The following is a 25390-nucleotide window of genomic DNA, read 5'->3' on the forward strand; positions in this document are numbered from 1 at the left end:
GACAATATCCCTCACTTAAGTCTAGGCCCAAGGACAAAATTAGCCATAAAACTACAATTCCAAAACCGCATCTTTTAATCGCATTAAAAAATATGAGATGGCGGGGAAGCGGAAGTGAAAATTGCGGTAATTGGGGAGATTGTCGACTCAATTTAGGCTATTGAATGTGTTAAACTAGTGGATGCTGTCATCTAAGCGTCATCGACTCGGTTAATATATCAAGCATAGAAGCTGCATCTGCTATAGATTTCAAGCGTGAAGGTATTTTCTTAACCAATCCTAGTCTGAAGGTGCATCTAGGAATATTGAATATTTACCGTCTGAACCTGAAACGATTTACAATCAGACTAGAAGTGAGTATTTATTCACTTTTATCAGCGCTATTGAAAAAAATAAAATGAGAAATCCAGACGATAAAAAATTTGGAAGGCTTAACATTAAGGGCCAGATTATAATATTACTCATCATGTTGTGGATGAGTTAGTGAGGATTAGGTATGGGGATTTGGTCCTTCGTAAGGAAACAGAGTAGATAATGATGTTAATATTGATGGAGCGGCGTGATAGGATGGTCCTCATGTACTATTTTATGCCTGCCAAAACCACAATTTTGACTATGTGCATAATGGTTCGGCCAACAACCAATGCATGTGTTTAGACAAGCTGTTGAATGTGTTAGATCCAACAGATGATGCCATCGGCGTCATCACCTTAGTTATTGTCTATTTTCTCGGTTAACTTTCTCACGAGTTTTACTCTTTAGACTGAAAATATTTATGTTATTGTTACTTGGATTAAAATTGGTAGACTTTTGATTAAAATTATTCGATATCATTTTTTGTCATTTGATTTGATATCGTGCTAGTAAAGTAAGTAATCATGTTAAGTTAAAATTCTCAGGACATAGTTTGAGTTACTGTGGCTGTAACATTTGTATGAAAGAAATTCTTACTTTAATTTGCTTAAGTTTTATATATTCGTGGTATATATTATACTTAAGTTTGCTTATGTTATTGATTTTTAAAACAAAACAAAAAATAATATTCAAAAAAGGTCTTGCCCAGTTCAATTTGTTGTGGCGGGCTTGACCTCTAAATCATTTATATGATTTATTTTAGAAATTGGTTTAAAAAAAAAAAACTCACAATAGCAGAATCATATACCTACATGGACCTACCCATGGCCATGGCTTCCTATTCGGCCCATAATATGGCCCATTGAGGCCTTTTTAACAGAAACAAAATAGAACAAAATGACTTGGCTGGTCCTCATTTCTCCATTCTTCTTTCTCCTCAAAACAAGAAAAGAGCTCCCACCTCCCCCATTTCGCCATGGCAGCACCACTGCCACCACGTTTCTTTTCCCCGGTGCCATTCATTCTTATATATATTATTGCATTTTCACCCATCTCTTTTGTTTCAGCTAATGACACGTCTCAAAATGGTAAACTAAACCATAAATCTCCTTCCTGTAACAACAATTTTCAATTGGTAAGTCTCCCATTCACCATTGTTTCATTAAATTTTCCAAAGATTGTTTATTTATGTTTAAATTTAAATTTCAAGGTTAAGGTGAAGAATTGGGCTAATGGCATTGATGGTGAAACCATAGATGGGTTAAGCGCTGGATTTGGTGTTTCATTGCCAAGTCACATGGATAAAGCTATTAAATTGCCTGCTGTTTTCGCTGATCCGGCTAATTGTTGTACTAATTCGTCTGTTAAGGTCATTTTCCATACTCTAAAATCCTGTTTATCTGTTTGCTAACGGTCTGGAATTAACGACATTAATTTCTAAAAGTTAATAAATAATATTTGCATAGCTCATATTATAATGCTTGTTTTTAATGTCTATTAGAAGCATATTTGTTATCATCAACCCAAACCCTCCTTTACCGTCCGTCTGGCGATTGCAATACATATTGTTATTATTAACAGTGTTACAGCATTGGTCAATCTAAATAGTGGACCAGGTGCCTGCCACACACTCACTTTGCTAGCTAGGACATCTGTAGAGACCTTCTTATCTCTGTAATATTGTTTTTCCTGCCACAGTTTTATCATTATAATTGTTCTGATATGCTCCACTTGTTCTTCAAGTTACTTTTAGTTTGTTCTTTAGTCTGTTTCTTTGTTTGGATCAATTTTTTTCCGCAGTTATCAAATTCTCTTGCCTTGTCTGTGCGTGGAGATTGTGGCTTCACTGATAAGGCACAAGTTGCACAGTCAGGAGGTGCTGCTGGCTTATTAGTTATAAATGATAACGAAGGTAGCCATTTGTGTTAACCAAAACTTACTCGGTGCTGATTCTTCAATTATAAATTGTCAATTACTCCTGTATTATAACTTCATGAAGTCTCTGACTAAAAATTTCTGTTCTCCATTTTGTCAGATCTTTATAAGATGGTGTGTCCTGAAAATGATACTTCTCTAGATATTAGGATTCCGTTGTGATGATTCCCAAGTCTGGAGGAGAAGCTATCAGAAAAGCAATGGTAGCTGGAAAGAAGAGTGAGCCTTTTAATTTTCATTATTGTTTTGTGTAATTAGTTGTCATCTTTTGGTCTTGCACAACTGCACAAGCTTATGATGTTAATGTTGTGCTTATGTTTGGAAAATAATATGTATTAATACTCTTCATGTGAATAGAAATTAGAGAATTAATTAGTCAAATTAGTTATGTATAATCTGAGATCATCATTCTTTTTGTTTATTCTTTGTGAAAATAATCCATGAACCACTTGGGTAATATATTAGGTAGTGGCTGTGTTAGAAAAATGTTTACAACGTTTATTAGTTCGATCTATATGTGATTACCAGAAAACCTGTGAGGATAAGACCTTTGAGAAGCGAGTGATTTTTGAGGTAGGATGATTTGGTATTCTTCCTTTAATTGGAATGTTATTGGGTTTATTGTCTTGGATTATAGTTATCAGTGTTAACTGTTTTACTGCCAAGTATGATGTCCTAAATTCTGTTATTGCTCGGACCAGTTGGTTGTTGAGTCACTACGTATTTGTGTAGACAATGTGTCTGACATGTTGAGATGTTGGGTAAGAAGTTCCTTATGTGAGCATTTACAAGCCAAAATTAAAAAGATGAAGAGGTTAAAAGTAAATAAAGTGAGTGTAACTAATTTGATATATGAAGGCCTGACATTAATGCACTGCAATGCCTGTGTTTTTAGAGTTTTAAAGTTTTGCTTTCAGTTGATCAAACTGGTGTACACCACCAACAAATGTGTTTTTGTGACCAAGTTCTTAATGGTATTAATTGAATGTGAATGACAATATACATCATATATCGCTTGGAAATCAACATTACAAAATGTAAACCACTTCTTTTATACTACACACAAATTCTGGCATTCTTTAATGAACCTAGATACTATGCCCACACCATTGCTTCCCCTTCAAGTCATACACATACTCTTGATATCTCTTTGTAGATCTTCCATAAATAAGATTTCGCTAACCATGTTTTTTTTCCAATGCAGTGGAGTTTTTATTGTACTCTCCAAGTCGTCCTGTTGTGGATTATTCCGTGATCTTCTTATGGCTCATGGCTGTGGGGACAATTGTATGTGCATCTGTTTGGTCGGAGGTAATATTATGTGAGCAGCATGTAGAGCCATATGATCAACTGTCCGAAAAGGTTTGTTCTCGAATTTGCAGAGTATGTGGTAAATTTAGAGTGATTCAGAGTAGCTGTTGGGCACATGTGTCGGACATTTAATTTTAGCAGGATATGTTCTTAAGAGAATTAAGTTATAATTGTAGTTTAGTATGTACGTAATAATTAGTACCACTCCAAAAAAAAAAAAAAAAAAAAAAAAAAAAAAAAAGTAAATAATACTTAATGATAACGTCGTATCATTTGGAAAACTTGATTTGGATCTTTTGGTACAGTGAGATATTTGTATCCTTTTATTAAGACCAGAGTGATATGAGACATCGAGTACATTTGTTTGCATACTTAATGTTATAAATATTAGATGAAGAACTTAATTACAGCCTTTTATCTGTTGTCCAGGATTCTTCTGCTTCTGATGCAGTCAAAAATGATTCTGATGAAGAGTTTATAGATATCAGTGTAAAGGGTGCTGTACTTTTTGTCGTAGTGGCTTCCACTTTTCTGTTGCTACTGTATTTTTTCATGTCGTCATGGTTCATTTGGATTCTAATCGCATTCTTTTTGCATTGGTGGTTCCCAGGTATAAATTTTTCCAGATTTTCTTGTGTATTTCATACTTCATCTCATACTTGTGTTTTATGCTATCTTTATGAATACAAATGGTTGCATGAAATAGAGATGAGCAGTATCAAGCTTCAAATTGCAACTTAAATATAATAATAATTGTAAAAAGCATCTTTAGTTGTTTGCTTTGGAATAATAGATGACTATATCGTGACAAACATGACAAACATATACTCACATAATATGTTGATTCATGCATGCCATGGTAATGGTGAAAACCATCCTTCCTTGGTAGTCAATGTAATTTAAGATAATTTTTTATCTTAATGATTAGTCGATTGCATACCTCACCAAAACTTCACAATTCTGTTCTTCATCCATGTTTGTTTCATAACAAGAAGATGAAAGAGATACAAATGTACTTACCTTGCACTATTGTGAAGGGCCACCTAAGGTAATATTTCACTTTATCCAGCAATTTCTCTATTGCCTTGTTGTCCTGAGTTGAGTTTTAGAATTTCAGTTCGTAACAAACAAGCATAAACATATGCTTCCATTTCATCCGTAGGCCACATCAGATACGTAGTTGGAGAACCGTTTTCAGGAATATGCTGTATTATAATGAAATATCCTTTTCATACGAAATTTAACAAAAATGATCAAGAGAAATATGTCTTGACTAGGGTTTTTTTTTCAGCTCCCACCCCGCACATATGCGTAGCCAAATCAGATATGTAGTTGGAGAATTGGTTTCAGGATTATGCTGTATTGTAATGAAATATCCTTTTCATACGATTTTAACAACAATGATCAAGAGAAATATGTTTGGACTAGGTTGATTTCCCCACCCCCTAACATATGCTTCTATACTCCTCTGGAGGCCAAATCAGATACATAGCTGGAGAACTGTTTTCAGGATTATGCTGCATTATAATGGAATATCCTTTTCATTAAGCTTTTAACTATGATGGTTAAGATAATTAGACATGGACTAACGTTTGCCCCCCAACACACACAAACACAACTGAACTTCTATCTGATGCTTATTTGAATCTTTTTTCGCTTTTCCTGTTCTCAGGGAATGCTTAATTGTGTGGTAGCTCTGATTTCAAGGTAGTCCAGTATAAAAATGTTTTACACTTAGGCTTGCCAGATCTCTCTTTCTTCATTTCCTTGGCTCACTTGTTCTTTTTTGCTCTGAACAGGGTATGTAAAAATTGTGGTCGCAAGTCTTTATCCCTTCCCATTCTTGGGGAGGTCTCGGTTCTTTCAGTTGCACTGTTACCTTTCTGTCTGGGGTTTGCCATCTTTTGGGCTGCAACTCGGCATGCATCATATGCCTGGATTGGTCAGGATGTTCTTGTAAGTTATGATTCTCTCTTCAAAATTAGTTCCCTTGCTCATTGAGGAATATGTTTTTAAAAATTATGATCCATATCTATACCTGACTTGGTGTCTTTTATGGTTTAAGCAATGCGTTTAAGAAAAAAATGTTATCAAATATCAAGTAAGTTCTTTATGAAATCAAGTTGAGGTTGTTAACTCTGGTGAAGGTGTCCTGCGGTGTACTGGTCAAGACTTGGGAGGTTGGGCTGAAGGTCTTGGGTTGGATATTAGATCTAAACTGGGAAAGGGAAATTATATGATTAGGGAATAAAGATCTAAACTTAGCAACCAAAAACGTAAAGCGGAGTGAGAGAGAATGCAGAAGCATGGCGTTAGAGTGCCTAACAAAAAATTCCTATTGTTCAAAGCATTTGGAGAGCCAGTCTATAACACACTTGCCAATGTTCTAATCTATACAATTAGATATATTCTTAGAAAATGTCTTACATGGATAGTTAACTTATGGATTTCAATAATAAATTTAAAAAATATATATTAGATTCAGTACTTTTGTAAAAGATCGATTTAGAAACTTCTGTATAATCAAGGAAAGTACGTAGTTAGGTACTCTTTTGATCTGATGTATAGACTGAAAAGAAGAACTCACAGGCGTCTACTTCTAGGCCCTTGTACTCTACTATCACACTCTTCCTCAAAAGTCCGACTTATTTCTTCACTATTTTTTGCGATTATGTTACGTTTGGATTAGTTTAGTTTGACACAATTTGGCCCACAAAAGTCAAGAAAACTGGTGAGTGACGAATTCAAGAGTCAGAGAGCACGGTTTAAAAATCTTAAAAGCATGTCTTACTGACAAATCTCAGTTGGGAGTGAGCCCATGCTTTAAATGTGGATGTTGTACATGTTAGGGATGCTTTAGGTTGCTAAAGTTCTAACTATCAGAAAATAACAAAAATAAAATCTTTAACTGTAATTTCTGAATAAGGAATAAGAGACTTTTTGAGGGAGTCAAGGTGACTATGGAGAAGGTAATGATGACATGCAGAATCCTTTGAGCATTTTGTGTGTAGATGGGAGTCTCTAATGTTTTGAGTGGATCTTTGTAATCTTTTAGTTTTTTTCTTTTTTTTTTCAGTTTTTCTCAGAGGAGATTTCTTGTACTGGTTTGGATACCTCATCCTAACCTAAACTGTGATTTTTTGAATGAAGCTCTGATACAACACTTTTTGATAAAGGATTCTCCTAGTTTTGGACCAGAACATTCAGACCATCACAACTCTATCAGATTGGCAGATTCCTCATAAATTGTATATAGCTCTTGAAGCCTTTTAGCAATATTTTCATTTTTTAGTGAAAGAGGGCCACTTATAAATATTTTGGATGGTGGAATTGTGGGAAAGGGTTTCTTTAGATGTTGGATGGTATTCTGACACTATTGTTTTGTACTGAATTGATTTACAATTCTTAACCATTCCACTATGTTTTACTTAGTTGTTTAACTTTATGTTGATAGGGTATCTGTTTGATGATCACAGTTCTGCAAACGGCTCGACTGCCAAATATCAAGGTAAAGAAAGGACTGACATGTTTCTCTTTTACAAACTTCGTGAATTTTCTGTTTGTTAATAATCACTGTATTCTTTCTCAGGTTGCTTCAGTACTTTTTTTGTTGGCATTTGTGTACTTATATATTTTGGGTATTCATATAGCCTTTCTTTTCAAAGACAGTGTTATGATTATGTAAGTCTAACTTCTGGCGCCTTTTATATATGTGTCTGCATTTAGGATGTGAAAAACCTGAATTTTAATTTGGGATAGAACATGCCATCACTAGATTCATGGTTGAGTGTAAAGTCTGCTTACAACGCTTATCAGTCATCAGGGTAAACATTAATCATCTTTATCAAACTTCCTCTGTTTTCTTCTTTTATTTGTCCTCTTCAATCACATACGACCTACTGAGACATCCACGTTAGGTAATGGTTTTCATTTATTTTATCAAGAAAAAAAATTCATATACCTTCCAGTTATTGTCTGTCTTGGACATTTTTCCTGGAATGCCTTTTTCTTTCTTGAGGTTGCATCATCCATCGATGTTATTTGGATAGAAACAATGCTGTTTTTATGTGAAGGCGTGAAGCATATGCCCTTACACACACTTCTACTTTCTCTTAAGAATTGAGATGGCTCGACCTATTATGGTCTTGGGTCTTCAGTAGAGGAGGACTAAGTAGTAATTTTCTTTTCTAATGTGTCCCTCATCAGGCATATCAACTAGTTTGTCCTCATATGTCATGTTTGGGTTTTTGCCCAGTCTTAGATGTTAGCCCTTGGGTGTTGACTATGGAGGGTTGGTTTACTGAGCTCATCGGTTCTTCTCTGGTAACCTATGGGAACGGCTCTCCCACATCAGGGTGTAGAGTTCCAAACCCAAGACCTGTAACCTTCTCATCTATTGTAATCGTGTGCTAAAAAGAGAGCCTGTTGCAAGAGGATGTAGGGGTATAGGTTTGGATATCAAGAAAAGAGTGAAATTTGGAGCTTTCCACCTGGCGAGGATTTTTACTTCCTATGAATTCCAGGATTTCCAAGGAAAATTAGAAAATGTCAAAATAGATATAGTTATCATTAAGATGGATGATAATAATGGAAAGTATTATGAACATAGTAATTTTTACATAGAAATCCTCTTGGATCTAGTATTATAGTTTCACAGTTCATCAGTTAATGACTTCATCAAATGATGTAAAATGCGGAATGTTCATGTTGAGAACTATGATGTACGAATTTCAAGCAAAATCTCATTTTGACACCTCTTTAACTTATAGGTTGCTCGTGGTGATAATAGTGGTGGAGAAGCCATTCCTATGTTATTGAGAATCCTCGATTTTTTTTTTTTGATCCTTGGGGCGTTTACGATATGATAGGATTTGGAGATATTCTCTTCCCTGGTTTACTTATCTCATTTGCTTTCAGGTACTATTTCATGTAGTATTTTACTAGGAAACTTGTTATGGATGTTCGATAACCTAGAGAATGATGGGAAAGTATAACAGAGCAAATAAATCAGTAGATAGTAAAAAGAGAACTATTTTGTTCCATAAATTGATGAAATAATTAATTGTAATCCTCGAAAGTTGTCGGATGGTACTATGAAACTATTGAAGAAGTCCTTTGGTTGAAGGAGAAGTGCTTTATTTTAACAAATAAGGAAATTTGTGGAGAAACTAAAAAGATTTATATAGCTATTATGCTATGTGGTCATTTTTTTTTTGACCCCCCTCTTTAACTAAACTAATTTTTGTTTCTTGGTAAAGAACAAAAGTTTGAAATGCTCACAATAGCTATTAAGTGCTCTATAGTTGCTATAAGTCTCTCTAGCTGAGGAATATAAGGATGAAGCATTATATTATAAATAGAAATGAAAGTATGTATAGTGCTCTATTGTTTCACTGTTTGTATGTTTTATGGGTTCACTTGGTTTATGCAGATATGACAGAAAAAAGTAAGAAGGGCATCTTCAATGGATACTTTCTGTGGTTGGTGATTGGTTATGGACTTGGTGAGTCTCAATTCAGCAGAATTTTGAAAATCTGTTTCTGAAATAATTTCCACCCGTCCTCTTTCTCATTCCGAAAATACAATAATCTCAAAATGCTTTCAGTTTCCTTTTCTCTGTATTTCTTTATATATCCGTTTGTGCATTTATTAACAGAGGGTTTTTTCCACCTATTGCATGCAGGTCTCTTCCTTACATATCTTGGTCTATACTTGATGGATGGGCATGGCCAACCTGCACTCCTCTACCTTGTTCCATGTACTTTAGGTAATGAAATGCTAGATGCCATTTGAAGTTGTTTTCGATTACAGACTACATTTTTTTTTTATCTTGATCTATAATTTCTTTTCCTGATTTTTCGGTCCAGGGTGGTTGTTATACTGGGTTCCATTAGGGAGAGCTGAGACATCTTTTGGAACTATGGGAGTGATGAATCCACGTCCAGTGAACGTTCGGGAGAAGCTTGAAGCTTAGACTTGTATTTAGCAGAAAATAAGAGCTGCCCAGAAAAGGATTACATACTTCTGATATACGATAGCGACGAACGAAGAGAAGCACCGATTTCGAGATAATGCTTGCTTGCCCTTAGTTTTGTTTGCAAGAAACTTGCTGTTGCTTAACAATGAAGTTCACATTGTATTGCTGTGAAATTAAAAAGTAATTATACAATTCAATGTTCGTTGTGCCATATACTCCATTGGCCATTGCTACAGAGGAAAAAACTGCAATGAAAGTCCATGTTTATATGTGTATATGTAAAAATATGTTTCAATCCTCCTTGTGCGCATTTGTTTAGTTCTTCGGAATCTGTAATTGTCTTTATCATTATAACCCTGTTAAGATTGCTGCTAAGACTTATCAGTTTCTCATAATTAATAAACTAAAGTGTTCGAAGGGCCACTACCAGAACACTTCTTCTAAAGCAGACATGTACGTGTCAGCTTGTGTTTTTATACTGTGTCTTGAAGAGAGTCGATCCTGTGTCTCTATGCTTGAATGCTTATCTATGACTCTGCATGCGACTTAAATTGTTTCAACAATCGTTTTTTGTTCAAGCTGTGTCTTCTTCTTTGTTAATCCTCTAGTATATACCTGGATAATCCTCTTCATCCATTGCATTTAGGCTGACAGTCAAAACTCTTATGAGTTACTGAGTCTAAACTTTTTCAGAATGAAGAGATCCGTTCAACTCTTGTTTGGAAACATCTAACGTTGATCTTCGCCTGTGGTGTTGCAGGTTACCAACATATTTTAGAATCTTCTTCCTTTTTGGCTTGATTTCCATCAAAATTGTTTTCCCTTTATTGCAACTTGTAGTAGTAATGGCTATACTCTCATTCGTACTAAGTTTTATAGGACCCTTATTTTTGGGACAAACAAAAAATCTTGAATGTATTCTTTTAAATTTTCTCATAAATTGAAAAATTGACTCAGATGAATAAGATGCAATGTCTTATGATATTTGCATCTATGATTTGACGAGTTTAATTTTTGCACTTGGTGGTTTCAGCATTCAGTACATGGATTTAGATGAGAATTGGTTGATTTGCTGCCAGACCAGTATGTGTTTGTTTATCAGTTACTTCAGAGCTAAAACGTTATGCTGAGAGAATCAATTTACGCATCCAGTCGTATATATTATAAAATGTTAAAACTCGAGCAAATATAGATGTGTTCAATGGAAAAAGTAATTTATATACTATGTGCTCAGTGGCAGAAGTAGTTGACCTTTTTGATTTGTGGTACATAGATTCATGAATAGCTATTAGATGTGCACTATACAAAACCGACAAAAATAAGTAGAGAACCCTGCCGACTTTAATTTTTCAGAAACGAACTGAGGTGCAATGAATCTTCATCAGTATACTAGTACAACAGATTGTTCAATACCTTGGCTTCATAAACGGTAGTTACTCATCATGAGTTACTGCACTCTTTTGTCACACGCACAAGATATTGGGCCGTAGAGACAGATGCGTAGATCTCCTGACCTTTAGCTGGTGAAAATGGCTTTTATACAAGTCCCAAAACTCTTCACTGCCAAAGGAAACAACAATAAAGTCTATAGAGTGAGGATTTTAATACAAAAAAGTTTTGATGGATGTCAAGCAGAATTAATAACACAAAAACCAAGGCTCGGAATTTTTTAAATCTATAGAGTTCCATAGCTATACCTGACTTGCGGAAGAGCAAGCAATGAATAGCCTTTTGCATCTGTGTGCATGTCCATCACAATCACTGATAGCCTCAAAAGCCCCAAAGCATCCACGTCAATTAACTTTTTAATCCTGGACATAAAATTTAACACTAAGTCACACATTACAAGATGGAGGTGTAGCAAGTGCTCAACATTGACGCTAAGTCTTTAGAAGATCCAAAATTTGGAGTCGATTTTGTTGACATATAAATCAAATGATGCAGTAAGTATGCTCAATCACTCATTCACTTGTCATAGCCAATCTGAGGCCCCCTCTTATGGTTTCCTTTAATCTATTTAAAACAATTAGATCGTTAACTTAATTTATTTCGCTTAATTTGGACTTTGATTAAGATCTTTTCACTGATTACTTCGGTACCATCAGTTAGCCTACACCAAACAACAGAAACCTAATGTGATACATTACTGAATTTTTATCACTTCTAATGGAAAAGCCCTATTGCCATCAAGATCTGATAATAGATTGATCTAGGAAAGATTTTCTTTTGTAAGTAAAATTTATTAATTAGATGTAACAAGGATACAAATGTGAGGGAGAATCTCACTAACATGGTGCAGACCGACATCCCAAGTCCTAGTGGCCGCTCTAAAGAACTCCTTTAATAAAGGTTACGCCTATGACAACCGACGCATAACTCCCAACCAACTACATTCAATGTTAGACAAGAGATTCCAATTTTCAAGCCCATCACTAGCAAAATAAATCAATCAATACTGGCTAATAGGCTTTGGTAGTTTTGGTGATGTCATCTAGATAGTCTTGCTAATATGAAAGGTCCCAGAACTTTCTTAAAGTTGAAATAGGCATGCTACTTATCACAACTAATCAAGTTTTTCCCCGTGACGCTTTATTTATCAAGTTCAAATTTTCCAATATGTAAGTTGGTATTTAATTAAAGAGTGCATGCACAACTAGCAACAAGATCACTCCTCAAGCATTGAAGTTTCCCTTTTCTATCAATGTCTACAATTTTCAAAATGTGTTGGTTCTCAAAAAAAAAGTATTGATTAAAGGGCCACATCATACTGATGCGATGTTTATTAGTCAACTCCTACAATCTTCAATATGTAAGTTGGTTCTGAAAAAAAAAAAAGTGTTGTAAAAGAGCCACATCGCACTTACAACGATGTTGATTATTAATTAATTGTCTTCTCAACACTATCCCCTAAAAACTTAGTGCTTAAGGAAAATATTCCTTTTAAGGTTTGAGCCAAGGGCTACAATTTGCAGAAATAGTCAAAAAGCTTACCCTGCTTGGCGAACACTAGCAATATTTACACGCCTCTTGAGCATGGAGACCTACATCAGCCAAAAAGAATAAGATTTCAGAATATGTTATTCAAAGGAGATGCATGACCTTATGTACCAGAATATACAAGGGATGGTAGACAATGTCAAATTGAGCAAACAATTTTCAACATACAAATAAAAGTATTACAACTTATTAACTTATTCAATGTGCCTGAATTTTGGTCCACCGCGGCATGAGAGAAAACATGAAATGACAACCGATCAAGTAAGTTGCCATAGCAAAAGGACATTCTCGATCCTTCGCTACAAGGTGGAGCTTTATTTGTGGAGATAAAGCAAATTTTGTTAAGTTATGTTGAGTTCTTTTCCAACTTGAAGTTATCAAAGATAAAAAGTAGCATAGTTGATTAATAATAGACATCCTTATCACCCTCCCCGGTCATGCATTTCTTCCCAGAATGTGAAGGTGCGGTTTCGTGATAACCAAAACATTACAAAGAGTCAACATTGATGTAATAAATACCATAGTAGTAGTGATGAGATACGGCTGAAATGTCTTCTGATAAATGACTACAAATAGCATAAAGGAAAATAAGTTATAGTAAAAACGCAAGAAATGCCGACTTAACTAATCCCTTGAAATGGTTTTCAATTGATTCTATGTGAATGGGCGTGATACACTCGACACGGAATGTGTTTTAATTACAAATGCAAATCATCTATACCAAAGTATGGGTCCTAAACCTTGTCATTTGACAAAGCAATTTAAATTTTCTAATATTTCCAAGGTAATGGTTGAAAATGATCTTTTGTTGCTTGGATGAAGTTTTGTGGAAAACCGCCAACTTATTTAATTCTTATTAGTCCATAACTAAATGTCTTCACTATAAAATCCTCGTTAACCATCCTATCTCAGTCTCTCTCACTTCCCCTCAGCTCCCTTCTTTTGAATAAATTTGTAACTCCCAAAACTCCTCACTCGCCATTAAGATAATTCATGCCCAATCATCAATTTCTTTACTCTTATCTTCTTGGTAGGAACCGGCCCATCTTCTTCCAATCAGTGATTGATCGATTTTAATTCATGGTTCTAAGAATTCCCTAAAAAACTCATCAATCTTCATAAAAGGTTTTTTTTTCTTAGGTTGCTTCATGCTGACAATTGATGCGGGATTTGTACCATTGCGATTCAGGTTACTGAGACTGTTATAAGTTCTCTTTCATTTCCATTTCAGTGAAAATCCTATTCGATTGTTAATGATTGTGCGACCAAAACTAATTTGTTTTGAAACCCTCAAGATTCCTTCTGACTCAAACATTCATGTTCACTATCTTTTAAATTACTACAACTGCGCAACCTCTCTATTCTCATCCCATTTTTTTTTTATGGAAAGCGGAGATTGCAAACAGGAGTTCTGTTCCAAGCAGGCAAGCAACTGATGAGTTTTCCATATTCATTTGATATGGATCTTATTTGGTTTTTGGCATCTAATATACTTTTTTATTTTTTCTATTTCATGTATGATTCCAGTTTTTTCAATGGTGTTGGCATATTGCCTCGAAAGTACCAGAGAGTGATGTGAAGCTTATACCATTACACTAAAGATGCAATGTTCTATTTTAGTACTCAATTTGCACTTACATTATGATTGATAAGTTGTATATATGCATGAAGGTTTGCTCTTGATAGCGACTTTAGTTTTACTTCTTCTGCAATGAAGTTTTCATCACAATGAAAATTTTAGCATGGTTATTTTAGTTTTCTATGCCCAATGGTCAATTGAGTTTGACAGTTTAGTGTTTCATGTTGATCGACTGTGTACCCCTTGAATTTTTACAAGGTATGGTGAACCATGGAGAAAGTCATAACTCTTCGTCTGTTGGTTCCACCCAGGTATCTTCTCTTGCATATGTCTTCCTTAACATGCTTCGTGTTGTTATTTGAATCTCAGTGATCATCATTAATTTCACGTGTGGATGATAAGAGTCCAAAACTGTAGTTTTAACCCCTTAACAATCATACTTTTAGACCAATTATGTGAGTAATAAATAAGAGTTAATACTGATTACGTGTTTTTATGTATTTTAGGAAGAAAAGTCAATTATGTATAGAAATGTGCTACTTTGGCGAGATAAAGGAGCAAGGATTGGTTGCTAAGAAGTTCTGTGTTAAAAGCCAAGATTCAAGGAGACAAAGCCTTCGTAAAGCCCGGTCAAAAGCTGAAAAGTCAACACGGGCAGAAACAGTGCACAAGTCGGCAGAATTTCCGAAGACCATATCTTTGGACTCAGACCTTGGAATTGGGCCTACCTTATGCCAAAACGACTGGCTCGGAAAGAGCTTTCCAATGGTCCAAGCCTTGGCCAAATCAGAGGAGCAGAAGTGGACGAAAAGTCTGTTGAAGCCAAATCCAATTAAAGAGCCCTTTTCCGGATCGAAAGACCGGGTTTGGGCCCGATTTTCCTGGCTCAAAACATGGCTCCAAGCCCATACACAATTTTTTGGATCTGAAGCATATAAAAGAAAAAGTTTAGCTCTTTGTAAATGGTAGCTAATTAGACCTAAAAATATAGATAATTCTAGATCTAGTTTTAATTGTTTTAATTAAGTTTAGTTTCATTTCATTCTTGTTTTAGATTAAACCTTGAAAATATTGTTATTGCTTGATTAGATAAATAAAATAGTAGATTCTTGTTTATTTTGATTTTGTCATTTACAATTGTTTAGATCTAAATTCCTTTATTACTTGTTATTAATTTCCTATTTATTACCTGAGATTTCAATTATTGTTTAGTAAAATTGCATAAGATAGAAGTTTTATATGATGTCTAGTTTTAATTCAATGGGAAATGATGGTAGTATGACTCAAGGCTAAACCTCCATTAGAGGGGGTTGAAGAAGCCTTGATGAAGCTTGATCCTTGTTAACTTAGAAATCGCCGTGAGAGTTTATTCCACTCTAGTAGGTCGTTGATTCGCCATGAGAATGGGTGGACGACCTCACATGCTAGTTATTGATTGGTAGAGATGCCATGTATAATTAGGATTAGAATTACTATTTTGATATGCGAAGCATTCAATTTGGATCACGACCAGTCTTTGTTAGTTGATTAAGTCGAAGTTAAGGTGGATTCAATTCCCTTTAATTCTTTTATCTAGATTCAAACCCTTAGCATTCTATCATTTCGTTATTCGAACTTGTTAATTGAATTCACCTTGTAGTATAGAATTTCCCTCAGAAATCTCTCATTAGACTTTGATTGATTAGTTGACACGAAACCATCGCGATGCTAAAGAACTAGGAGTGGAACGAATCATTTACTCCCATTTATCTCAATAGGATTGAGAGTAAAAATATCTTTGATAAATCTAGTAACAAAGCAGCTTTTAGTTTTACTTTCGCTTTAGAGTTTCACCGCTTTTATTCATTAGTAGAAATTATTCATTTTACGATTATCAAAATTACGCCCGCCATCTTAGTTCCCTTTAGCATTGGTTTCATAGTATAATTAGTCATTTTAAGTCCCATTAAACCCACCCACCCTTGTTTGATCCATACCGTGGTTGTCCGCTTTCAAAGACTTCAATTTTCCTCCAAAAAATACACGGAGTTTACTGCGCCTTCAAATAGAGCTTACCTCAAGGGCCAAATGCCCGAAATTCATTTTGTAACGGAGCTTACCTCCGCGCTTCAAAACGAGCCACCCGCGCTCTAAAGACTGAACTCCGAAGTTGTTCCGGAAGAAAGACTCAACGGGGCTGAAATTGCCCGATTTCCTCGTGTTTGTTTCTAAACTTTCTATTTCTTCAAGTTTTCGTTGTTTAACTTGTTATACACACCGAAAGCACGCCAGAACAAGATTTTATTTGTAAGTTTAAGCAAGGAGGCATTCATGTACTTTTTCTTCCACACCTCGCGATCTCCGCTAGAGGTTTATACTAGTATATCAAGATTGTTTGGAGTGTTGTCGGTTTAGACTTTACCATTGCATGAGATTGAGGTCCGGTCGGAGAAAAATACCGAACGAATTAACCGGCCAACGCCAACAAACACGCCTATCTAGTATACCAATCACTACACCTCTAGCTACTATTCCACACACCACACCTAACATAATGGTGAAGAAAGAGAGACTCCTCTCCCGACTTTTACAAAGCCTCGAGCGATATCCCTAAATCTTGTATCGCTCTAGTAGACCTAGTGGGGATTTTTTCAATCCCCCAAACATATTTAATTTGTTACCCGCTTTTCATGGTTTAGACCATGAAAACCTTATCAAAGATACGTAGGGATTGAACAAGTCCCATAACATTCCACCATCCTACCGGTTGGTGCGGAACAAATTAAACCAAGGTATTTTCCTTCACCTTTAGCTGATAAGGCGACGCCTTGGTTAATCGCCCAAGCCTAATTCTGCGGACTCGTGCTGGCTAAACTTGTTCAATTGTTTATGGAACATTTTTACCCACCCCAAAAAGACGGATGAGATGTTTTCCAAGATTCATTTCTTTTCGACAAAATCCTCATAAATCATTTTCGAGGTTTGGAACCGCTTTCACCGATCTCTTTATAGAGGTCCACATCATAACCTAGCAAAAGACACGCTAGTTCGCGGCCTTTTCAAAGGACTTCTACACCACCATAAAGAAGTCCTTGACATAATGAATGGTGGTAGTTTCCTAAGTAAAGGAGCCCCTGAGGCTTACCCGATCCGTAACTTAAAAATTTAATCGAATCTCTAACTAAAAAGGTAGAGGCTATTTCGCTCAACAAAAGCCTATCCCTCGGGCCATGAATGTCAACTCCAACCCATGTAATTTCTGTTTGAGTCCCGAAAGCACCCGGAATTCTATTGTCCTCTCGCAACTATGAACAACAACAATCGAGCAAGATAATGTTTGCTCCATTAATAGCTATCCTATTCCTAATGCCCCATGGAGACAAAATCCCAACTTCCGCCAGAAACAATCAACAAGTTACACCTCCGTGGTTTAATAACCAAAATGTTAGGCAAGCAAACAATTATAACCAAGCTCTACCTAGGCAAGGACAAGGACAAGGTCGTGGGAATTATAATAATTATAACAACCAAGTTTAAACCACCTACAAGGTCAAGCACAAGGTCGTTAATTATAATAGTTATAATACCAATAGAGGTATCGCTCCTAAGTTAACAATAATAACTATCACAACCCGCCCATAAATAATCAACGGAGATATTTCCAATGTGATCACTTGGACTACTACACCTACACAACCCGATCAGATCGACGCCTTTATACAGGTTACCCAACAACTTTTCTAATCAATGACTCAATCGAACCAACAGATCTTTACAATCCATAAATCGGGGCATATGCTTAGCTTAGCCCAAGAGAAAGCCTCCAACCAAAAGGCGGTTTCCGTGCCGTTTTATACCAAACCCTAAAAACAAAGAAAACACAGCCTTTGAGGTAAACGGTAATACTAGTACGGAAACTACAACCGTAGGTGAGCTAAATGCCATCACCAATTCCGCTCGGGTAAAGTGGTTGATAAGAAAGTAACTATGCCTATAGTTACCCCACCAAGAGTCCCTACACCGGATATCTAACTAGATACCAAATAGAACCCAAGAGCCTACCAATCGTAGAGGTACCCGCTTAAACCACAACCTAAGAAACAGATACCCAAGGTTAGACATCCAACTTGAGCCATACGCTAAATATAGAGAGAAACCACCGCTTTTAAATTAGCCATGCTAACCGTGGATACAAACTTTGAGGAGATTAGGAACGTTTTCAAAAATCTAACGATAAACCTTCCTTTTCTCGGCTATTAAAAGCTACCTAACCACGCTTAAGTTTTTAAGGAGTTGTACACTACTAGGCGAAGACCAACATACCTAAAGTCGCTTTCTAATTGAACAGCTCCCAACTTTATCGAAAAATAATGGAATTGTTAAGTACAAGGACCCCCGGTCGCCCCATCAGAAATGCACCTTAGGAGATTCCCACACAACAACCGCTTTTATTAGACCTCGGGGCGAAAGTGTTAACTTACTCCCATTTTATTTGTATAAACAAATAGGTCTACAGAAATGCAACCTACAAAATGACGTTGTAGCAATGTGACGTGTCTATAAAGTATCCTAAGGGTGTAGTGGAAAACGTGCTTGTTAAGGTTTAGGATTTCTACTATCCCGCAGATTTTGTTATCCTCGATACGTAAGTCACTAACGACTGCATCGATTATCTTAGGCGCCCCTTCTTGGTAACCGCCAACGCTTTATAAATTGCCGCGATGGTAAGATGTCCTTATCTTTGGCCATCTTTCCATTGAGGTAAATGTTTTAAAATGATGAAACAGCTACCTTAATCGCGCCTATAGATGGGGAGGTTAGCATGATCGAGAGCTTAGTTCAAGATTATTTTAACAACACGCTTCCCAAAACCATATGTATAAATTCTTTTCTTTTGAACTTCAGATTTTGTAAATGACTCCTACTTAGAGGAAGTCAACACCATCCTTGAGTCCACACCAATATAGACCCCTTCGTTGCTCCATATATCGAGTATGAAGACTTGGTACCTAAGCAAGTATTCATTACGCAAGATGAGGACCCCGATGAAACATTTATTGACATTCCTTCCACCCTAATGCTTAAACCTCTTCCCCGAGTTAAAATATATTCAACTTGATCCGGATGGTAGTCATCCGTAATTATATCTTCTCTCGCTATCTAAGGATGAAGAGACACGCTTAATCGTGGTGATTAGGGAACATCGGTTCGCGATTGGTTGGTCCTTAGCCGACATTAAGGGAATTGACCCTAATGTTTGCACTCATCGTGATCCATTTGAGGATAACGCGGAAGACTTCTCGCGGAAAACCTCGGGCCGCTTGAACCCCGCCAAGAAAGAGGTGGTTGGGAAGAAGTCTTTACGATTATTCGACGCGGTATCATATACCCAATCTCCGATAGCAAATGGGTAAGTCCCATTCATGTAGTTCCTAAGAAATCGGGGTTACCATGGTACGTGAACGCTTAAGCGGTGACTATGTTTTCACACAAGGTCCTATGAAATGGAGAATCAGATTGATTATGTGACGCTTAAATGCTATGACATTAAAAAGGATCACTTTCCTTTACCTTTTATAGATCGATGCTTTCGAACGCCTAGTCGGTCATGCTTTTTATTGTTTTCCGGATGGCTACTCCGCTATTTTAGATTATTATTGATATTGATGACCAAGAAAAGACTACCTTCACATGTCCCTTCGAACGATGCCTATAAATGAATGCCTTTTGGCCTTTGTAATGCCTCCCCGTACCTTCTAGCGGTGTATGCTTCATATATTTAGTGACATGGTAGAGCTTTATGGAAGTTTTTATGGATGATTTTTCTATCTATGGAGACTCCTTCACAGATTGCTTGTCAAAACTAAGGTTTTGTTTTGACGGTGTGAAGAAAAGAGCCTTGTTTTAAATTGGGAAAAGTGTCATTTCATGGTGAAAAGGGCATAAGATTAGGTCACATCAGATCTAGTGATGACATCGAAGATAGATAAGATAGCTTAATTTACCTATACCACGGACCGTCCGCGGATATTAGAGCCTTTCTAGGCCATGTGTTTTATAGGCTTTTTATTAAAGATTTTAAAATAGCTAGGCCTTTAACTAATCCGCTTTTAAAGGATGCCATCTTTGATTTTAATTTTAACTATAAGCGTGCTTTTGAAACTTTAAAAGCTGCCCTAATCTCGCACCAATTATACAAAAGCCTCCCGATTGGTCTAAACCTTTCAACCTCATGTGTGATGCTAGTGATTATGCAGCTTGGTGTCGTCTTTGGGACGTAAACTAGATAATAAGTCCACAGCTTATTTATTATGCTAGTAAAACCTTAAACGATGCTCAACGGAATTATACAACTACTGAAAAAGAATTTTAGTCTGTCATTTATGCTTTAGATAAGTTTCGGTCCTTATTTGGTTGGTTCTAAAACTTTAGTTTACACGGACCATGCAGCCTTTTAGGTACCTTCTTGCAAAGAAGGATGCTAAGCGTAGATTAATCCGATGGATTCTTTCTCCGCAAGAGTTCACATTAGAAATAAAGGACAAAAGAGGGGTTGAAAAACGAGTTGCCGACCACTTATCTAGACTTACAAACGATTTCCATGATAGTGATTCCCGAGTCCATACGGACTCTTTTCCCGATGAGCATCCAGATGCTATTTTTCAACCACCATATATCGACATTGTAAATTATTTAGCCGCTGATGTTATTCCTTATGATTGGTCAAGAAATGAACGATGCAGTTCTTGGCCGGAGTTAAGTTATACTACTGGGATGATCCCTACATTTTTAAGTATCAGGCGGATTAGATTATTCATCGTCAGTATTCCCCATTGGGAATATAATGAAGTTCTATCATTCTGCCATGACAAAGAGTGTGGTGGCCATTTTAGTGGAATGAAAACAGCCGCTAAAGTTCTTCAATGTGGATTTTATTGGCCTACCTTTTTTAAGGATTCCCAAGTGCATTGCAAGACGTGTATTCGTTGCCAACAACTTGGGCTTAATCACGGTCGTAATATGATGCCATTAAATCCAATCATGATAGTAGAAATTTTTGACTTTTGGGGCATTGATTTCATGGGTCCCTTCCTTGTTTCCCACGGTTTCATTTATATTCTAGTTGCCGTGGACTACGGTCTAAATGGATAGAGGCCATGGCTTCGCTGTGAGTAAATGACCATAAGACGGTTGTATTTTTTTATTAAAGAGTATATTTTTTGTCGTTTTGGCATTCCTAAAGCCATCATTAGTGATGGTGTAACACATTTTTGCAACAGAGTTGTTGCATCTCTAGTGAAAAAGTATGGAGTTACACACAAGGTAGCAACTCCTTATCATCCATAAACTAGCGGACAAGTAGAAGTTTCTAATAGGAAAATCAAAAAGATTTTAGAAACAACAGAAATCCCGATAGGAAAGATCGGGTCGGGCTTCTATCGGATGCCTTATGGGTGTATAGGACGGCTTTCAAAACTCCTATAGGTATGTCTCCCTTTAGACTTGTATTTGGGAAACCTTGTCATTTGTGAAATTGAAATTAGAGCACCCGGCTCGTGGGCTATAAAAAGCCTTAACTTCAATATTGATGAGGCGGTGTCAAACGCAAGTTGCAATTGAATGAGCTTGAGGAAATCGTAGCGATTCTTACGATCTCGCTAAAGATTATAAAGCCAACATGAAACGTGTTCATGATAAGCAAATCTTGCGCGAAAGAGTTTGTAGTCGGTCAAAAGGTCTTGCTTTACAACTCCCGCCTACATATTTTCCCGTGGAAACTAAAACCCGTTGGTCCGGGTCCTTTTTCGTTATCAAGTCACCTTTACGGGCAATCACCTTTGGTAAATCCTAAGGACAACAATACCTTTCAAGTCAATGACCAACGGTTAAAATATTTTCATGAGCTTCTGTCCCCTGATGTAGAGGAAGTCCTTTTACAGGACCCTATCTATGAGGACTGACCTTTGTCATTTGGGGTACTTCCTTTCACTTCCATATAATGGTAAGTGCACCATTCAGGTAACCGGGCCCTCCCTATGGAGTGTGTGGTTGTAAGTACCGGATCCTAAGTTCACGTTTCACATAATTCACGTTTTCCACTTTTGCATGTTTTCTCGGTTTTTGAGTCACGTTCCTCTATGGGGTGAATTATGTATTTATTGTTTTTCATTTTTCTTATAATAAACTATTATAAAAATTAAAAAAAAAAAAAAAAAAAAATTCTAAAATCATAGAAATAGCAATCCAACAAGTCTTGGGAATCGACTTTAAACGACCTGACGCTTTTAAAACAAATTTTGTGTATAAAAATTTGTTTGGGGTGGGCAAATCGGTCTTTCCATCCAGATTGCTCGAACTTTCCATTTGTGTTGCTTAGGCCCGTTAGTCGAAGTTCATTCGGGTTGACGCTATCTATAACTTAGATTTTTTCGTCAGATAACTTATGTCACATACGCGACTTCGGGCATTTTTCCACCTTCTTATACGCCACCCATGGTTGGAATTGAGTGTTTTATGGATCATTGGATTGGAAATTCTCATCGATAATTTCCATAACTCATTCGCCAAAATCGGACCAAGAACGGCCGCAAATTGAATTTGAAATTGCGAAAAATATCGAAAAGTTCGAATTCGATTTGGGCTTGGTCTAAAACCGACGACGACGCGTGGGCACATGCGCGCCTCCTTCCTTCCCAAAACGCTAAACAGTCGTGTTTCCTTTTCCATCCCGCCAGCGGTTAACAAAGTTTAAAAGGAAAACCTAACAAAAAAAAAAAAAAAAAAAAAGAAAAAAAAAAAACACCTATCTACACCACGCCCATTGTTAGCCACCTGCCCGAAGTTCTCTCAAACAAATTTCCCACACCACCGGAAAACAGCCGCCAATTCAAGCTTCCAACCCGCCACCGCATCCACCATCGCCACCACCATTGTTTTAGTTTGTTTTTCATCAAACTCGTCTCCTCCACCGCCTACAAAACCATTGTTTGTTTCAAAACTTCAATGGCGCCACGACGACGAAGAATTTTGCCGGAACAAGCATTTAGGCCCCGTTTCGCTACCATTCTATCGCGCTGAGGAGATGATTAGAGAGATTGGAATGGACTGTGGTACTCGACCGAGGAGTTCTATCACTACGATTTGGTAGAACAGTTTTATAAGAAGCTTAGAATTGAGGGGATAGGATTTTCATTAAGGTAGCAGGAACGAGGAGGAAGTAACGGAGACAGTTGTTGTCCGAGTTGTTAGGGGGATGTTACCGAAAAGCAACCTAGAAACTACCATTCAGGAATCCCAAGATACCGGAGTTCCCGCTTTGATGAAAGATACTATCGTGGGACGGTGAATACAATCCGAAGTTCTCATTAAGGTCCGCCAGAAAGTTCGAGAACCAACCAACCGACTATAGCTCAGTGGATTGGTAGGAACGCCCTCGGAAGAAAAAAGTCAGCGACATCGGGTCCGCAATGTCCGTGACGTTCTCTGGATTTTGCAAAACTAATAAGTATAATTTCTGCATCCTCGAAGTTAATTTTAAATGTGATTAGAGGAGGGACAGAGCATCGCGCCCCTTCCAAAGATTGATCACTAAGATCATGTTGTCTTTTAGAGTCGCCGCAAAATCTGCCCTATTAAGATCAAATTGCATTCTAATGCAAGTATTTATCTGGATTGCATCCAAATGACTTGGCCGTTGTCCAAGGAAATGTAGTTGAGTTGGAGGATGAAATGGAAGATATGACATGTCCGGATGAAGATGCATTAGATAGTTGAAGTTCTAATTTAGAACGCATGCAAGTGCAAGAAACTTGCTTAGGCGTTAGGTTTATGGTATTTGTGAAGATATCCGAGATAGACAGATTGTAGTTTGAAATAAACAAACTAACCTTCGTGACGAGAGTTGAAATGCTCGAAAGGGGTAGGGGAAGATATCTTGTCTAACATGGAGACTATCCACGGCCACCAAGCCCAAGATGCGCGAGACTCAAGATCGAGATGGAAAGCATGCTTTGTTCGAATAGAGATGCTACGACGCGATGCCACCCTTGGAGTGGTTCTCATTTCGATGAGTCCAAGAGGCATGAGCGTCGTCGCCGAAGAACAGATGGCGCAGGCAATTCATCACTCCAGGACCAATCTCCATCTCCGGGTCCAGCTTCATCACGTGGCTAGGTGTTTCGAAGAATGTTGTGTTTTGATGTTATTTTGTCTTTATTTATTTTATGGTTTTATTAGTTTGGATATTAGTTCAGTAATTAAATTAGAATTTGGGTTTGATGTTGTTTGAATTACATTTTTTTAATATAATTTTGGTTATGTTCAAATTGTGCGTGTTTTTATCATCAATCCCACCTTCCCGAATCGTTTGGGGGTGGTATTATTTCACCCTAGCACAATTCGTTATATGCTCATCTTTTGTAAAATTGTTTTGGAGTGAGGGTTGACAATTTGGCCGATATCGGCATATCTATGATTATATTTGATGGCAACATGAAATTTATGAGAATTTAGAAGTTACTATTCTAGATTCAGCATAAGATATATTACATTTAGAATAGAATCCAGAATATGGGTTGTTTCCATTTTCGGTTTGGAAACTTGTTGTTTCCGACAATTGCCTTAAATTTTTTTGGCAACTTGCCGAATCGGTTTAGGAACCCAAACCCTATATAAACTTCATTCATTCTCCACACAAAACTCACATCTCCCACATTCAACCATCACCTTTCACTCCCACGTTTTCCCTTCTTTTCCTTCTCACATTCCGCGGTTCAAGAACTCGGGCGCACTCGCCTGTGGAGCCGCCACTTTGCGCTTTTGGCATCGCCACAAATTCTAGTCGAGCGACCGGCGCCAACACAAGCGCACCTGCACTTAGAGTAATCAGAACTCAAAACCATCGAACGCACCTGCGCGCCCCATAATGGCTTCACCGCTACCAAGTGCCTGAAGTCCAATTCTTCGAGCGCTTACCGCGCCCCCATCCGAGCATTCGCTACCGATTTCGTGAGACGCCAAATTTCTAATTTTGGGTGAGTTATTCCAGGATCGTCGAGATATTCCAGAGAGTAGTTTTGAGATGACATCTCCTATAGTCATTCCCGAAATCGTTCGAAGACTTGATGGGAACCGATACCTATGGAGCATCGTTCCTCGAGCCGGATCGTGCGATTAGGATGGCGGCATCTTCAAAGTGAGGGATGACGATTCTTTTTCACCTCGCCTAACTGAATTTTTCTATAATCATATTACATTCT

At 37.1% G+C, this 25390-nt stretch overlaps 1 long non-coding RNA gene and 1 pseudogene across 2 annotated transcripts; one reads left to right on the plus strand and one right to left on the minus strand.

The window, feature by feature from the left end:
- Positions 1 to 1272: 1272 nt before the first annotated feature.
- Positions 1273 to 10022, plus strand: LOC147506749 (signal peptide peptidase-like 2; annotated as a pseudogene). Its single transcript, XR_015221167.1, has 15 exons — positions 1273 to 1489; positions 1565 to 1723; positions 2155 to 2266; positions 2390 to 2508; positions 3494 to 3651; positions 4030 to 4210; positions 5273 to 5307; positions 5400 to 5556; positions 7055 to 7108; positions 7190 to 7238; positions 7856 to 7923; positions 8390 to 8532; positions 9048 to 9103; positions 9284 to 9367; positions 9468 to 10022. The product of XR_015221167.1 is annotated as a signal peptide peptidase-like 2 (transcript).
- An 807-nt stretch (positions 10023 to 10829) lies between these two features.
- Positions 10830 to 11395, minus strand: LOC147506750 (uncharacterized). The gene is made up of 2 exons (XR_015220848.1): positions 11275 to 11395; positions 10830 to 11137 (listed from the first exon to the last, which is right to left on the minus strand). It is a non-coding gene; the product is annotated as an uncharacterized LOC147506750 (long non-coding RNA).
- Between the last annotated feature and the right edge of the window lie 13995 nt (positions 11396 to 25390).

This window comes from Coptis chinensis, chromosome 4 (assembly GCF_015680905.1).
Source record: "Coptis chinensis isolate HL-2020 chromosome 4, ASM1568090v1, whole genome shotgun sequence".
Taxonomy (NCBI): domain Eukaryota; kingdom Viridiplantae; phylum Streptophyta; class Magnoliopsida; order Ranunculales; family Ranunculaceae; genus Coptis; species Coptis chinensis.